Raw genomic sequence first — 16,746 nt, 5'->3', positions numbered from 1 at the left:
TGTAATTTTCGCATTTCGTAGAAACAAGGTAATTCTAAGATTACGATGTAGTTGTAGCCAATCCGCTGTCAGTCGCCGAATTAGAAAGAGAGAAGCTGGACTAGCGTTTCGCCCCCTCAGGTAGGTTCAAGGATTTCGATTTTGAAAGACAAGCTTACAGCGTGCCAGTACAATAAATGTTAATTATGTCCGGATCATTGTCATGGTGTCCTAAAACTTGGGGTTTTCCCGCCATAAGTCGGTACATCAATAGTTTTGGAACTTCCGATCATGAGACTACAATCTTTGTGTACTTTCATTTTCAAATACAATAAAAAATTTGTTTTAGTATTTTCACTTTATCATAACAACTCACTAATCATAACGTACTGTAGAACTCAATATCAACTGATTAACTTTTGACAGTAGCAATATCAAATTTCAGTACATTTATTTAACGATAAATCGGTTAATTCGAAATGAAAAACAAAGTAAGGAAATAAACGATTGATAAAACATAAATTAATGTACACAATAATCCTTTATCTTGATATACATTAATACACATTTCAAGAAAACAATTTTAACGAATTCTGTAGTTTAAGATAAGAAACATGTGAATTGGCCATTTGACTGGTTTTGTATTTTTAGTGTTAATCACTATGCATCTGGAGTAATTTATGATAAATTTATACACACCTTCGATATAACAACGTTTCTAACGACAACGTTCTAAACGACCTGCTTTTTTTAAATCCTCTTCAAGGTTTGATTTAATAAAAAATGATTGATTATAAGCACACCAAAATTTAAAGTTTGAATAACAAATTTCTTATTGAAAGAAACTTGAACCCATTAAATGCCAAATTTTATGCATCCCAAGATAATTTTACATCGATTGTAAATATGTCAAATATTGTTATAAATAACATTGAAAAAATAAATAAGTTTGAATAATAGAATGTAAGAACATACGCTCTATATGCATTTCATTAAATATAATCCTACTGCAAATGACAAAGAAAAAAGTATGTATTTATATCCCCATTTGGGGATCACGATAGCAAATGGATTTATTTATATTTGTTTTATAATTACAAATAACAAGCATCTGAAAAAGCTTACATATATATTTTTAGATGCTTGTTGCACAATGCATTCATAGTTCATTCATTATGGTATAACGACGAATTGTATAATATACAATATGGAATGTAAAATTATATATAAGTGCATAGTACACATAGTATAATCTTGATAGTTGCAAGAAATAGAGCTAAGAATGCATGCAAGCATTAAGACTTAATGGTTGAGGTAACCAATCAGTTGCATCATATTTTCTTAGAATTATATAATACAATATTATATTATCAAATTTATTTGATAGTTAAAAAGTTATCAATGTTATTGCATAAGTTTAATATACCTATTTTTATAAAAAAAAGAACTGTGTACAGTTTTTTTATCCTGATAAAATTGCAATTTTGAAAATTAAGGGTGGATAGAAGACGTTTATTTAAGCAAAATATTTTTAACAATTTCATTCCACAGTATTATAGAGTACAGAAATCAGTTTAACATTTTTATAATTGCTATAATTTTCAAGATGTATAAGAAAATAGGAATACATTAATCTTTAAGGGCTGTTTCCGTCTTGAAGAAATAAAGTAATGAAAATAAAAAATTGCCAAATACTTCTATTAAAATTTTTTGGATAAAACGATCAGATTATTCAGATCGCACTTTCCTTGTTCGCAATTTGTAATAACTTTAGATCCTGTTTACTATAAGATTTTTTATGCACGATTTGAAACGCTATCGGAATTCAAAAAAAAAGATTAAACGTAATATTTAAAAAATTAAAGATGACAATATTAAAGTAATAATACGAATTAATGATAAACAAAAATTAAGCAAAAATATGTTTGAATATATTATTGAACCGTTTTTTGCACATCTAGTTGTATAATTAGTATTTAATTATTTATCTAATGATTTAACATTAGATATAATTATTTACCTAGAAATTTATTCATGTTAGATTCGATCCATGAAGTAATATTACTGTTTAATTGAAAAATGATATGAAATTTTACTTCATAGCCGAGTCAAATCAGTGTCAAATAGTTTTGTTACATAGTCTCATTAAATTGTAGAAATACAACAAATAATTTGCTGGATTACCACTGCAGTGACATCTAATAAATATTTAACAATTTAGATCATAAACTGCGATAAATAAGATTGTTATATAACGTCATTTATTATTTTATAATTTTCTTTTATGTTACTATTAAGCAAATAATTTTTGAATAGATTTTTATACGTTCTAATTAGAATGGTCCAATATAATATACCATTTAGAAAATAAACTTTGCATCTTACATTTTGGACATTAACAAAGTAAAAGTAGAATTACGTAATACAATCTAATTTATTATTTTATAACTTTACGTTAAGGTCAAGCAAATCATTTCTAAATAGATTTTTACATATTCTAATCAGGTTCTTCGAATGGAATGAATAATTTACAAAATGAACACTGCATCCTGCAATGCGGATCATAAAGAACAGTAAAGTGGGATATTCGTATAACGTTATAACATTTGTACAAGGTAACAAAATAACGCTTTTGTATAATTTATTATTCTATAACTTTATTTTACATTAGAGCCACTTATAACTAGATTTTTACATGTCCTATTTCAATTGTACCAACAAAATGACTAGTTTGGTTAATAAGCGCTTCATCTTCCATTTTGGATCACAAACTACGTAAAGTCCTAAAATAAAATTCTAAGTAAAGTAGGATTATTATATAACGTGACTAGTTTTATAACGATTGTTTCTTCTCAGGACTGTTTCTGTTTCAAACATTTTATAACCGTTTTGCGATAAATGTATATAAGGCTAAGTTTATGTTCCTAGATGAAACGAGTGCATTCAGACTCGCATATTAAATATAACCAAAAAAAAGACGAACATTTATTCTTTATCGAACGGTATCTTTATTTACACTCTATATCTTTGCTTATGCTGTAGGCGGACGGCCTTAGTTCTCTCATTTGCACTGTAATTTTTCATAGCAAGATCAATTACTTTTTTATTATTCTGAAACCTACGCATAGACACTGAATAGTGGAGGTTTCAATTCGAAACGTACATAACAAAGAGTAAACCTGATTTACGTTAGTAGAACAGCGAATTTAATTAAATAAAATCAAGATATACAACAAGATAGATTATCATTTCTCATAAATCAGTTTCATTTCATTTAAATTAATCGCTGATAAGCATGAAGAATGGTTTTCATACGAATTAACTAACAATTTGTTTAATATGACTGATTCTTCAAATAATCGACTGCAGAAAATGAAAAATTGAATTATTTTGAAATAGATATTAAAAATATAGAGTTAAACAGTACATGTTCGTAAAAACTACAGATTACTTGCATACTTACGGACTTACATTCTACATATTTTATTGTTTTTAATCTGTATTAAAAATATAAAGGATTAACCAACAAAATACTGAATTACAAACTGTAACAGTATAGATCGTTAAATGCTATATACGTGAATGCTTTTTATCTACATTAAAAATACTTCTCATTTATATTAAAAAGTATAGAAAATCCACCTATACCTATAATTATAACTTAACGAATAAATGCTGTATTAAAAACTTGCATTATATAATCAAATTAATATATCAGAACACTGTTCACAATTGGCAATGTATAATTTTCAAATGGAAAATGGCAAAAGGAAATAAATGTACGATAATCTATATTTATAGCAAAATAGTAATAATATGATAATAATGTTGTAATAATAAACATTATTACAATTTTATTGCTTTTACTATACCTATCATATTCTTTTTCTATATGATTTAGATTTATCTTGATTATTTCAAAATTTTACAGAACAACATACAAATTGAAAATTTGAACATAGTTGACATAAAACTTTCTTAACAAGAAAAGTAATTATCTTTGTAGCATAACAATATTTCCATTACTAACGAATTGTTGATATAGAATAAAATGGTAATTACGCTATAAATTAGATGGTAAGTTCTGTACAAAATTAATAACACGTGAACGAAATAGTTGCATAACCTAGTACTTCATGTTTTATTAAATTATTCGTGTATTTTCGCTTTGTTATGATTGTAAACCTGATATGCTTTTTATGTGCATCAAGATAAATCTGGAATCCACACTTCTCCTGTTTAAGTAGGTTTATTTATAGCCTAGCGATAAATTTGAAGATATACGATAAATAAATGCAAAATAGTACTCAGCCAGGTTAATTTTGCAATTTGAATACATTTTTTTAGACAAAATTCAAATTTTTAAAATATCTGCATTTTTGTTGCTATTGCACCAGCTTATTTCTTCTATTACAGTAAAATATTATTATTATAAATTTCATAAATTATTGGAAAATATTTTTAGCCGTTGTTTAATAACTAAACATTTTCTTCTTAAATAAACGTGAGTATCAACAATCTGTTTTTTGTCTGTATACAATATTTTTATTACTGCGTTAAAAATACAGAATTATTCAATAGTAAGGAAAATTAATTTTATTGAAAATAAAGTTGTTTAAAATTCTATAATATCATTAGCATTAGATTTATTTTGTAATGGTCATTATTTAATAAGCATTTATCTTTAAACTGAAATTAAAGTAGAAAAGTAAATAAATGGGGGATGATACGTAAACTAATTTATTGAAATTTGCACTAATTCTGACAAAACCTTTTTAATAATTTTTTTAATTATGAGAAATCTAATATCATTTTTACTGGTTTAATATTAACTAAATGTCCCATAGAATCATCTTCATTAAACGCAAAAAGAAATTATTTTAATTACATGATAAAGATAATAAATTAATAAAAAGTATCCTTAGTAAAATATTACTAGTTTTTATATAAAACTTGTGCAAAGCAATTTCACACATGAAATTATTACTTCCGACTACAAAGGTAAACGACTCTTTCCTGTTACAAATGATAACACAACAAAAAATGAATTAACAAAGCAATCTTCATAGAAAGTATTGAAAAGTTAATCGCATTAGGAACAACAATTTTCAGATGTTCCAGGCAATAAAGCATGCTTGCAGCGACAAAGTAAAATGGATTGAAGACCTAAACAGACCCCATTTGCTCGACAGCACCACATGCAGTCATAAACATTTACGCGTGTGAAAATGACAGTGACACATGTCACACACATGTTTATAAAATTATGGAGAAATCCCCTGGAGATGAGACACAATTCCGCTTCTCCTGAATAACCAGTGTAAGTACACTGGGTGTTCGTGCTAACAATATGCATTATCTTTTAACGATTTACAATCATTTTTTAACCAGTTAACAGCGAAATTTATTTTTAAAAGTCCTTTTACAATTTAAGACCTTTATAAAACAGTTTCAAAAATTTAAAAGATTTTTAATCTTTTTAAAATAGTCTTAGCAATTGCAAAGATTTTAAATTATTTTATCTCAATAGTTTTAACAATTTCAAAGATTTTAAATCTTTTCAAAATTGTTTTAACAATTTGTAGGATTTTAAATCATTTTACATCAATAATTTTAACAACTTGAACAACTTGAAATCTTTAACAAATTAAAAGATTTGATTTCCTCTTAAAATAGTTTTAACGGTTTGAACAATTTTAAATCATTATAAAATAGTTTTAGCAATTCAAAAGATTATAAATCTTGTTGAAATAGTTGTAAAAATTTTAATGATTTTAAATTGGAACAAATTTTTGCAGTTCTTTTTCATTTAATGTTCTAAGCTTGTTTTACGTATTGGTTAATCTGACATTGTTAAGGGGGAAAATTAAAAAAATATCGATTTTCCATTGTTGCACTTACGAGTGTACAATTTTACCCTATGGTCAAAGTAAAACCGGATAGAATACTCAATAGTGTCCCCAACGTCTGTAACATTTCAATTCATTCAATTCTTTAGAATTCTAGGGAGACACATCTTGTTCAAAAACCGGATGTCCGATTTTACCCGTCTGGTTTTGCTACGGTATGTATGCTACGGTATGTATAAATGTTACAGATATTATATATTACTGAAACTGCTACGATGAATTGAAAAAAATATTACAGACTATTGAAACTGCTAGGATGAATTTAAAAAAAATATCACAGATTACTAAAATTGCTAGAATGCATTAAAAGAAAAATATTAGAGATTACTAACATTGCTAGAACTAATTAAAAAACAACCATTTACATATTCATACTTTAGTTCACATCAAAAAGTTCTTTTTTAAAAAACACCAATATATCGTTATAAAATTTGTAATTGAAAATTAAGTCACAGTACTCAAACACGGAAAATGATATACTTTTATGTAGGATATGAAGGTGAAGGGGGAAACAAAAATATATTTAACGGGAAAATTAACAATTTGTTTAAGAATAAACACACACAAAGGAGAACAATACTTCGAGCGGCACTGCTATCCATGACTGTTTCCTTCAGGAGCGCAAAAATACGACTGACTCCCAGAATTTTGCAGATCGCAACCCGTCGTCAATAAAAGACTATCGTCTGCTTTATGGAAAAAACCTATGGTCACGGTTACTTTATGGAAAAAACCTACAGTAACGGTTACATTATGGAAAAAAACTACGGTAATGATTACATTTATGGAAGAATCCTACACTTATAATTAGAAAGCACATATACATTGCTATCGATTTTTGTTTATGCGATAATTCAAAGAACAACTATTCATGTTTTCATACATAGGACAGCAACGATAGATTACAAATCGTAGAAAATGAAAAAGTTGTTAAAAATAATGGTTTCCAGTGTTACCACTGTATCTGATTTTAACCTAATCTAGCCTAAAAGACATCCCTTCTTTAACATACAAATTTTATCATTTTTTTTACTAATGATTTATAAAAACGTTGATCACTAGTTTATTATACATACATTATTGTAATATTGTATATGGTTCATTTCACACCAAATCGATCACTTTTGGACGTCACCATCTGCAATTTTGCTCCAACCAAAATATGTTGTAGTCCATGTGAAATGAGGTGGGGTTGAAGTCATCATTTTGCCGATTCCGAATTTGTTAAGGTATAACAAACCTTCAAAGTTGGCAATTTTTGCCCATTTTTGCGAAAATGGGCTTTCCTTACGAATTTTTTTCTCAGAAACTATTCAACCGATTTAGCTAAATTTTTTTCTGTTTTATTCATAAAGGATTAGACTATTTTAAAATATTTTTTTTAATTCTGTCAATTTGTTAAAATGTTGCAAAATTTAAATACATTCTTTATTTGCGTTTTCTTCAATAAGGAGCGTAAAGACTTTAAGCTTTAAAAAAATATGTCATATTCTTTGAAGCTTTGTCTTTGAAATGAGCGCTTCAAAACGATAGATGCTCGAAAACTGATGTCACTACAAGCTGGAAAAGTCGCGGGGTACTTCTGTTTTAGGTAGGTGAGTCGTACGATAAGCTTACTTTGGAACCAGTGGTATAAAACAACCGATCAAAATAGATTTTTTTTTTCAAAGAAAATTCCTTAACAAATTCGAAATCGGCAAAATAATGACTTAAACCCCCCCCCAATTTCTCATGGACTGTAACATATTTTGATTAGAGCAAAATCGCAGATGGTCACGTCTAAATGTGATCGATTTGGCGTGGAATAACCCACATGTAATTTATAAATTTATAATGTATAACTCGATTTATAAATTTTGTAGTGTGAATAATAAAATTTTTGTAAAATTCTGTAGTTCAATAAATTTTGGAACGTAGTATTTATCGATAATAACGGCATGTTTCGTATTTACGAAAGTAGAAAACGTATCTACGCCTAACCTCTTTTATCGCATTATTACAAATGGCTGAAGTATCAACGTTATGCCGTTAGTCTAAACATCTTGTACGTATGTATAAAATATTATTTCAAGAACAAAAATCAAGTGACTTTAATCCGAAGTAAACTGATACACAAACGACCGGCCATACGACGTATCTGTAGCAAAGAGTAATGTGATATTACATAAATGTTTTCATACGTTTATCGCTAGTATTGTCTGGCAGACTCGACTGCTCATGTTTTCATACACGTACGATGACTCACATTAGTATTTGGATATTATGGTGTAATATATTATATTATCGTGATTATTGGATCGATGTAAGAATATTTGGTTAGAAACTTAATGTTCAAAAGGAAGTTAGTCGCAAGCTTTCGAATTCGCAAAATTATTATTACAATAATCATGTATAATATCTCTTTTATTGCAATTACATCTGTTACAGAAATTTAAAAAATTTGTAGTTTCTAAATTTAGTAATTTCGATATTCTATATTTTTGAAAATGTTTAGTTTTGCAATAGCTTCCATTTAAACGCACGTTAAGGTGAAGTGGGATAAGTTCGTAAAAGGGGCAAGTGCGTATACAGGCTATTTTTATTACAATATGAGCGTAATTTCTCCATTTAATATGTTTGTTCCGTTGTTTTGCTTCACTATATCACCTTTTATATTTCAGCTAAAAGTACTTGTTTGCAATATAGAGTACTTGCATAGTGCAGTAAAAAGTATTAGGTCGAGTCATAAGTAACTTCCGTTTTTTTATCAGACATTTATTTCGTTCTCATTAAGCAACAAAATTATATTATTTTATTATATATTCACCACTATTTTCTATAACCTTCTCCCATTTTCCTGGTAGTTTATCAATTCCTTCCTTGTAAAATGTGGTTGGTTTGGACTGGAAGAAGCTTTCAACAGCCTGCCTGACTTGCTCTTCAGAATTGAAGGTTTTTCCAGATTTGTTAATAATTCTGCTCTTGCCCCATTGGACATGAAATAAAGTTTCAATGTATTTAATTTCAAATTACGCTTTTACCCCATTTTCGGGGAAAGTGCAGAGTATTACATTTTAAACAATTTCCTATCAAAATCAAAATGTACATGGAAAATTGAGGTCCTAGTTAATATTAATTAAATAGTAGTAATTGTGCAAAGCGTTCGATATCGACAGCGTTAAGTATTTACATAGCAGACTGAAAATACTTACGTTTAAATACCAACTTTACAAAAACCAGTCTGCACATACCACACTTCATCTTATAAGTGATACCATAAACAGTATACGAGACAACAATTTCATTGTCCAAAACATTATTTTCAATGTTAACACTAAAATCCGACGAGAAAAATGTATCCTTCTTTTGTTCAAAACCTGTTATACAAATAAATATTATTAACCTGTTCCACGGGCTTTGACGAGTCTCACTCGTGACGCACTTACTGCTCAAATGTGACAAAACTTATTCTTTGAAATTCTCTTTAACTTCAAATTTAGGTCCAACTATAAATTGCGTTATCAAGGATCCCCTAATATAAAATAGTTGCAACATTTTAATTTTCTTTGTTCGTTTTAATGTTATAGCCCTGAATAGTTGGTCTTGACTGACGCATCTGATAAATAAATGGCATGAGAAGGGGATAATAGAAAATTAACGACTGATTTTTATGTTTTATATTTTGTATTTTTATATTATCTACAAGAAATAGCACTTTAATAAAGAAAAATCATTCTAATACAGAATAATATTGTGTTTTAATTAAATATTTAATTAAATTTCAAATTAAATTTAATTTTAATTAAATTAATTTAATTCGTATCAATTAATTAAATTAATTTAGACCAATTAATTCGAAATTTAATATAAAATAATATGTTTCAAGATGACATAGCATTCAAATATGAATGCTATATTCTGTTTATGCATTTTAAATCTGACAGTTTCTTCTATTTTCCATAATAAATTAAATTACAATATCGCTTTATGACTTTAATCGTTCGAATGTTCATTTTCGCATTAGATTATCAATTGCCTACAGCAATTTAGAGATAATTTTGTAAAACACATTAAGATATCGAGGATCGAAAACGAATATTTCAGTAAAATATTTCAGACAGAGGTCGACAGAGGTATTAGCAATTCTTTCCAAGAAATTTAATGTATAAATCAGAAATAATATCGCTAAAGTTTAGAGTTGCAGTAAAGTCACAATTAAATTAAAACAGATGTTTATTAACATGAGTAATATAAACCTCATCGTTGATAAAAAATTTATCGGAGGTTAATCTCATGTCAACGAATTTAACCCTGTTAATTAAATTCATGTATTCAGTTAAAGTTATGCAATTATCTATTTAAATAAAAATGGGACATATTAAAATTATTAATAATCGATTAAAAATTTATTGTTAAAATAACTGTAATATTCTGAATATTTCTTTTTAACTTTTTACAATTTTTTTTCTTACAAGTAAACCTACCTAAGTGTCACTCTCTGATTTTTATGAAATTTGGATATGTTATAGTACATGAAAAATTAGGGGACACGTATTTTTTTTATCTGCGGTAAAACATATTTAGGGTATGAAACAACCCCCCAAAATGTGAGGGTAAAATGGAAAAATTGCGATATTTTCGAGATCAGTGAAGCAATTTTAATGATTTTTAGTATGAATAATATATATATATATATATATATATATATATATATATATATATATATATATATATATATATATATAATATAATATATATTATATATATAATATATATATATATATATATATATATATATATATATATTTAATATATTTAATATATTTAATATATATATATATATATATATTTAATAATAAATCTTAAAACATAAATAAAACTAATTATAGAAATATCAATAACTTAAAATTAAATACCAAATATAATTTTATGCAAGAAAAGAGTGCAGTGGCAGATCTGAAATAACTAATCCAGTGCTATTTCTATTGAAATTAATATTAAACTAGAATTGTTAAAATTTTAAACTGAAGCTTCAAACAACAAGATTTCATGCTGCAAAAAATAATATAGAATATTCTAGTAGTAGTGGTATACAGGACGGAAATTATTTTATAAGGTGAAGTGGGGTAAGTGCAGACTGGTTTTTGTAAAGTTGATATTTAAATGTAAGTATTTTCAGTCTGCTATGTAAATACTCAACGTTGTCGATATCGAACGCTTTGCACAATTACTACTATTTAATTAATTAATAATTAGAACCTTAATTTTCCTCGTACATTTTGATTTTGATAGGAAATTGTTTAAAATATCAACTGCTCTGCACTTTCCCCGAAAATGGGGAAAGAGCGTAACTTGAAGTTAAAAATACTTTGAAACTATATTTCATATGCAATGGGGCGAGAGCAGAATTATTAATAAATCTGCTATAAAATGCTTTTTACTACGTTATGCAAGTACTCTACACTGCAAACAAGTACTCTTAGCTGAAATATAAAAGGGGATATAGTGAAACAAAACAAGGAAACAAACATACTAAATGGAAAAATTTCGCTCATATTGAAATAAAAATAGCCCGTATACGCACTTGCCCCATTTACGAACTTACCTCACTTCACCTTATGAAAAAATACAGCAGAAATGTAGAATAAAATCTCATGTGTTATATCATTTTTATAAAAATTAAAAACGGCTCTTTAAAATATTTGTCAACAATTTTTATACAGTACAAAACGACACTTTTTAATTCTTTTAGTAGTAAGTATTAAAATTAGTGAATGTCATAAATTAATAAACTATTAATAGTACTATTATACTTTATAGTACTTTATAGCAAAGTATTACTATATATTATTATCCGTCATTGCTCTTCATGATTTTGTTGAAATACTAACGTGTACCGTGTTGAATACGTATATAAATAATAACATTATAAAGGACACTAATTAATAGTAATTTTATAGTATTTACATTAAGATTTATTACATTAACAGATTTAATAGAATTACAGGTTAATAGAATTTAATATTAGATTACAGATTTAATAGAAAAATTGTAAAAACTCTCATTTTTCTTGTCATGAACACATCTAATTGTAAGAAATATCCCAAAAAATCTCCCATTTTAATTTTCTCTAGATCTAGATAAAAAATATTATTTTATATTTTTGACTAACTATAACATATAAAATCATCTGTCTTCAACCGTCAGTGCAGGGATACCCCGTACATAGAAAAGTATTACAACATATAAAACAGCAACATTTCAAACGTTCTTTCGGCGCTCCGAGGTTAAAAGATTGAAGTGAAAACTGTTTAAAATTAGCAGGTATAAACCATGTCTAGCAAGAAAATATTTCCACCGTTTTGCCGACCATTCCAGATAATTTTATCAGCTAGTTTTCCTTCATATTTAATTAGGTATCATCAGGGAATACTTTTCTGTAGATCAAAGCTCACATTCGTAAGCTTCGAACACCATTAACTGCAATAAACCAGGTCGTGAAGGCCTCGAAACTCTAATAACTTAAAATTACGGAGAATTATTAAGGACACCGTTTCTCAACACATACTTTCAGTTTATGGTAGATTCAAGGCTAGTCCTGTTCTCGGGAACAGCTTTCCCTTGCATCCTTGACTTTTCAATTTCACATTACACTTCTTTCATCCAGCCTCCTTTCGTCAAACTCCGTCATAATCCTCTCTTATATTCATTTAGATACTAGTGAACTTTTGTTACAATCATTTCTCTGTATTTTTTATATTCTTTGAAGAAATTGAATTGGAACACCTCAAATAAGTATACAATTTTACAATAATACTAATTATAACCATTTACCAATCAGTGATTAATCAATGATTATATTTACTTCAGCAAAATCACTTTACTTTATCATGATCTCAATTTTTGTACACCAAAAATAGCAAATCTATTGTCTATTGCAGTAAAGAAAAATAACGTTTCTTACATTAAAAAAAATTGTAAAGGACGCACACTTTGGTACCCTGAAACACTACAGCCCTTCCGATTTTTTGTTTAGGTAGTTTGAAACTTTATTGCAGGATTAAGCCTGGATGTCTAAATCTAGGTAAACCCTCGATGTTGGAAAAGGAACCGAAGGGTCTGTTTGTGGACCTGTAAATTTAAGAGAAATTATGACGCAGGTATTAAGTAAATCTTCACTCTGTTCATAACTGCTGTCCGATTGTAACAAAGAAATATAACGGATTCTGCGTTGCGATACACTCAGGGTTCGTCTTAAAAGATTAACCCTTTCGCTACATTCAATCAGAGAATACTGTACTTACTTACAGTGGAAAACAAAAGTATTCGTATACTTGAAATATAGAAATAAAAAGAACATTTTTTATATTATTAAGTATATTTAATCATACATAACTGTATATTAAACATAATACTTATAGCAACAAATGACCCAAAACCAAAGGGAGAAACATCATGTAGTAACTTGAAATTCACGAGACTGTAAGAAATCGCCGGGACAACAGTATTCGTATACTTAATTGTTGTTGCAATTATTTTAGTAGGAATTTTATAAATTGATATTTTGTATGATAACCCTTCCGGCGAATCACTTCACGTAATATATTGGGCTTTGATAACACCAAACTTTTAACGAAGTCAGGTTCTATATTACACCATTCTCTTTTTAATATTTCTTTCAAGTATTATATCACGTTTTCGCACATTTTTTTCGAGTTTCGCCCTTACATATTCGTTAGGATTTAAGTCAAGCAATTGTAGAGGAGTTGCTAACCTGTGGGGAGTATTAGTATCAACAATCACTAACGTACTATACATACAGGGTGTTACCTGTAACGCTACTCACGATTTTTCTCCCACTTGCAGTCACCTTACGAAAAAAAGTTTAGAATAAAATTTTCAGGGTATGAAGTGCACAATAGATATTAGTAAAGCAAATTTTGAAAACAGTTTGTTCTCTTGGCAAAGTCAAGGTCACCTTGGGTTTTTTAAATAGGAACATACATTTTTTTTTATTCATAGTTTTAGAGGACATCGAGACGAATTCAAAACATATATTACATGGTATTTTTATTAACATATTACTCGATTTACAGAAGTGGAAATGTTAAGTAGTTAGCTTTTGACTTTGGTAGTGTAACCATTATTTGGTTCCAAAGAGATTACTGAATGTAAACACACGACTAGAATGTAAGAAAAATACACTTTAATTACATGTTCAAAATGTATGCCGTCTTCCATCGCGTAATATTCCGGTCTTTTACTTCACATTTCCACTTCTGTAAATCGAGTAATATGTTAGTAAAAATATCATGTAATATATGTTTTGAATTCGTCTCGATGTCCTCTAAAACTATGAATAAAAAAAAATGTATGTTCCTATTTAAAAAACCCAAGGTGACCTTGACTTTGCCAAGAGAACAAACTGTTTTAAAAATTTGCTTTACTAATATCTATTGTGCACTTCACACCCTGCAAATATTGTCCTAAACATTTTTTCGTAAGGTGGCTGCAAGTGGGAGAAAAATCGTGAGTAGCGTTACAGGTAACACCCTGTATAGTGTGTTTTAATTTTTAAGAAATCAGTGGTCCAGCTGATGAATGAGTTAGCTTTTATATTTGATACACAATATTTATTTTTAAGAACATCACACATGCATACTTAACTTTGAGGCCTATTTTTATCCCTTCAATATGAACGATGGACGATAAAAAAGAAGGCCTATCAAATATTTTCTTGAGAACTATCTTTTACATAAGTTTCATTAAAATCATTGTGTCCCGGTTCGATGTTTCCTTGTTAATTTATTTAAAACTTTTTCTTTTACAAATGTTTTTGTTATTTCATTTAAAAGTAGAAATTTTATCCTGTCGGATAAATGCATTTAGTTATAATTTTACATTGTCTAAATGTAAAAGAATTTGTAGTTATCTAAATTATTTTCTTGATCGTTTGTAATATTTATTTTCCATATTTTCAAATCGTTCATTTATGTAGTATACACTAGTATTTTGTATATAACTTATCTTACAGCTTTAGTAACTTTACATTTGATCAATTATTACTACTCTATTATAACTGTCACTCACTATTAATACTACTCTTATTTCTTCTATTCACTACTAATACTACTATACTGTTATTATTACACTAGTATAATTATTACTCTGTTACTACTCTAGTATTGTTATTACTCCAGACCTATTATTATTCTACTACTATTATTACTATTATTACTACTTTATTACTATTACTACTCTACAACTATTATTACTCCACTGCTATTACTACTCTATTACTGTCATCGCTTTACTATTATTATTACCCTACTACTATTATTGCTTTACAGCTATTACTGCTTCACTAGTATTCCTACACATTACCGTTACTACACTGTTATTACAAGATATGACTCTATGATTGTTATTACTCTATTCTTATTACTAGTCAACTATTGTTACTACTCTATGTATTATCATTTCTACTCACTACTACTACTACTCTATTACTATTATGTATGACTTCACTATTATTATTACTTTTCTCTTATTACTACTCAACTGTTGTTACTGCACCATTATTATTACTATTCACTATTATTACTACTCTGCGACTACTACTACTTTACTGTTATTAATACTCAACTACTATACCCTACTACTATTGCTATTTCTAATTATCAAAACTGCTTCCTAAATCATTTGACCATTAGGACATTTAGATCATTTACAATATTCCTAAGACGTGGCGACAGAAGCCTTTTTTCATTGGCCTCTAGCGAATCTAGTGTTTCTTAAAATTCTCAAACCGAACAGTCAGCCACAATTCTTCTAACCTAGAACAGGATCGTGTTTCCGTAAAATACACAGCTCGCGATCTCGTTTTCGTTGCAACCGGTCGCTGGTCCAAATGTGCAACGTGATGTAACCTAAGCTTTTGTGCAGACGCGTCGCAACATGATATCACATGACCCAGCATCTCGGTTTCTACTTAGACTACATGCAGCCCCTGTGATCCACGTGACCACGTTCGTATCATGGCGTCCGCCGTGAGCATGAGATAAAAATGATCGGTAAGGGGGACATTTTTTGCCGGCGAAAATGAGCTGTCTATCTTATCGCCCGAGCAAATAATGACCTCCTCGCGACTTGTCGATTGAATAATATCGTTGCACGTTAATGTGGGGCTACGCTAAACTCGGTCAAGGCACGTAACTGTCCAGAAGTGCTGTTGAACCCCTCGCTCGTTAGATCTCGATCAGCAGACGGGAAACTATATCATTTTTCAGTATGAAGTTTAGAATTATGGTATTTTGAACTTTGAAATCGGAGGAGTCGAAAATGATGAAATTTAGGAATTCGGGGATTTCGAAATTTAAGAATTTGGAACTTGAGCAATTTGAGGATTTGGGGATTTGGAGATTTAGAGATTTGGAAATTTGACGATTTAGCGATTTGGTGATTTGGGGATTTGGGGATTTGGGGATTTGGCAATTTGGCGATTTGGCGATTTGATAATTTGGGAGTTTAGGAATTTGGGAATTTTGGAATTTGGGGATTTGGCGATTTGGGGATTTGGGGATTTGGCAATTTTGCGATTTGGCGATTTGATAATTTGGGAGTTTAGGAATTTGGGAATTTTGGAATTTGGGGATTTGGCGATTTGGCGATTTGATGATTTGGGAATTTGGGAATTTGGGGATTTGGCGATTTGGCGATTTGATGATTTGGCGATTTGGCGATTTGGCGATTTGATGATTTGAGAATTTGGGAATTTGGGAATTTGGGAATTTGGGAATTTGGTGATTTGGGGATTAGGAGATTGGGGGATTTGGGGATTTGGAAATTTGGGAATTTGAGAATTTGGGGATTTGGGGAT

At 28.8% G+C, this 16,746-nt stretch overlaps 2 long non-coding RNA genes across 5 annotated transcripts; one reads left to right on the top strand and one right to left on the bottom strand.

The window, feature by feature from the left end:
* Positions 1-29: 29 nt before the first annotated feature.
* On the top strand, positions 30-8,540 carry LOC105662424 (uncharacterized). Of its 2 annotated transcripts, none has more exons than XR_013038175.1 (4): positions 30-120; positions 5,092-5,299; positions 5,978-6,057; positions 6,441-8,540. It is a non-coding gene; the product is annotated as an uncharacterized LOC105662424 (long non-coding RNA). The 2 variants fall into 2 exon arrangements; XR_013038176.1 differs by lacking the exon at positions 30-120 and adding an exon at positions 4,089-4,222.
* A 3,241-nt stretch (positions 8,541-11,781) lies between these two features.
* On the bottom strand, positions 11,782-15,940 carry LOC105662426 (uncharacterized). Of its 3 annotated transcripts, XR_013038215.1 has the most exons (4): positions 15,704-15,940; positions 12,733-12,998; positions 12,436-12,653; positions 11,782-12,347 (listed from the first exon to the last, which is right to left on the bottom strand). It is a non-coding gene; the product is annotated as an uncharacterized LOC105662426 (long non-coding RNA). The 3 variants fall into 3 exon arrangements; XR_001095937.2 differs by lacking the exon at positions 15,704-15,940 and having other exon boundaries at positions 12,733-13,733; XR_001095938.2 differs by lacking the exon at positions 15,704-15,940 and having other exon boundaries at positions 12,832-13,733.
* Positions 15,941-16,746: the final 806 nt, after the last annotated feature.

The sequence above is a fragment of the Megachile rotundata genome, chromosome 5, assembly GCF_050947335.1.
Source record: "Megachile rotundata isolate GNS110a chromosome 5, iyMegRotu1, whole genome shotgun sequence".
In the NCBI taxonomy this organism is placed as follows: domain Eukaryota; kingdom Metazoa; phylum Arthropoda; class Insecta; order Hymenoptera; family Megachilidae; genus Megachile; species Megachile rotundata.
The sequence above is the reverse complement of the archived record's forward strand: the minus strand, read 5'-3'. Positions and strand labels throughout refer to the sequence as shown.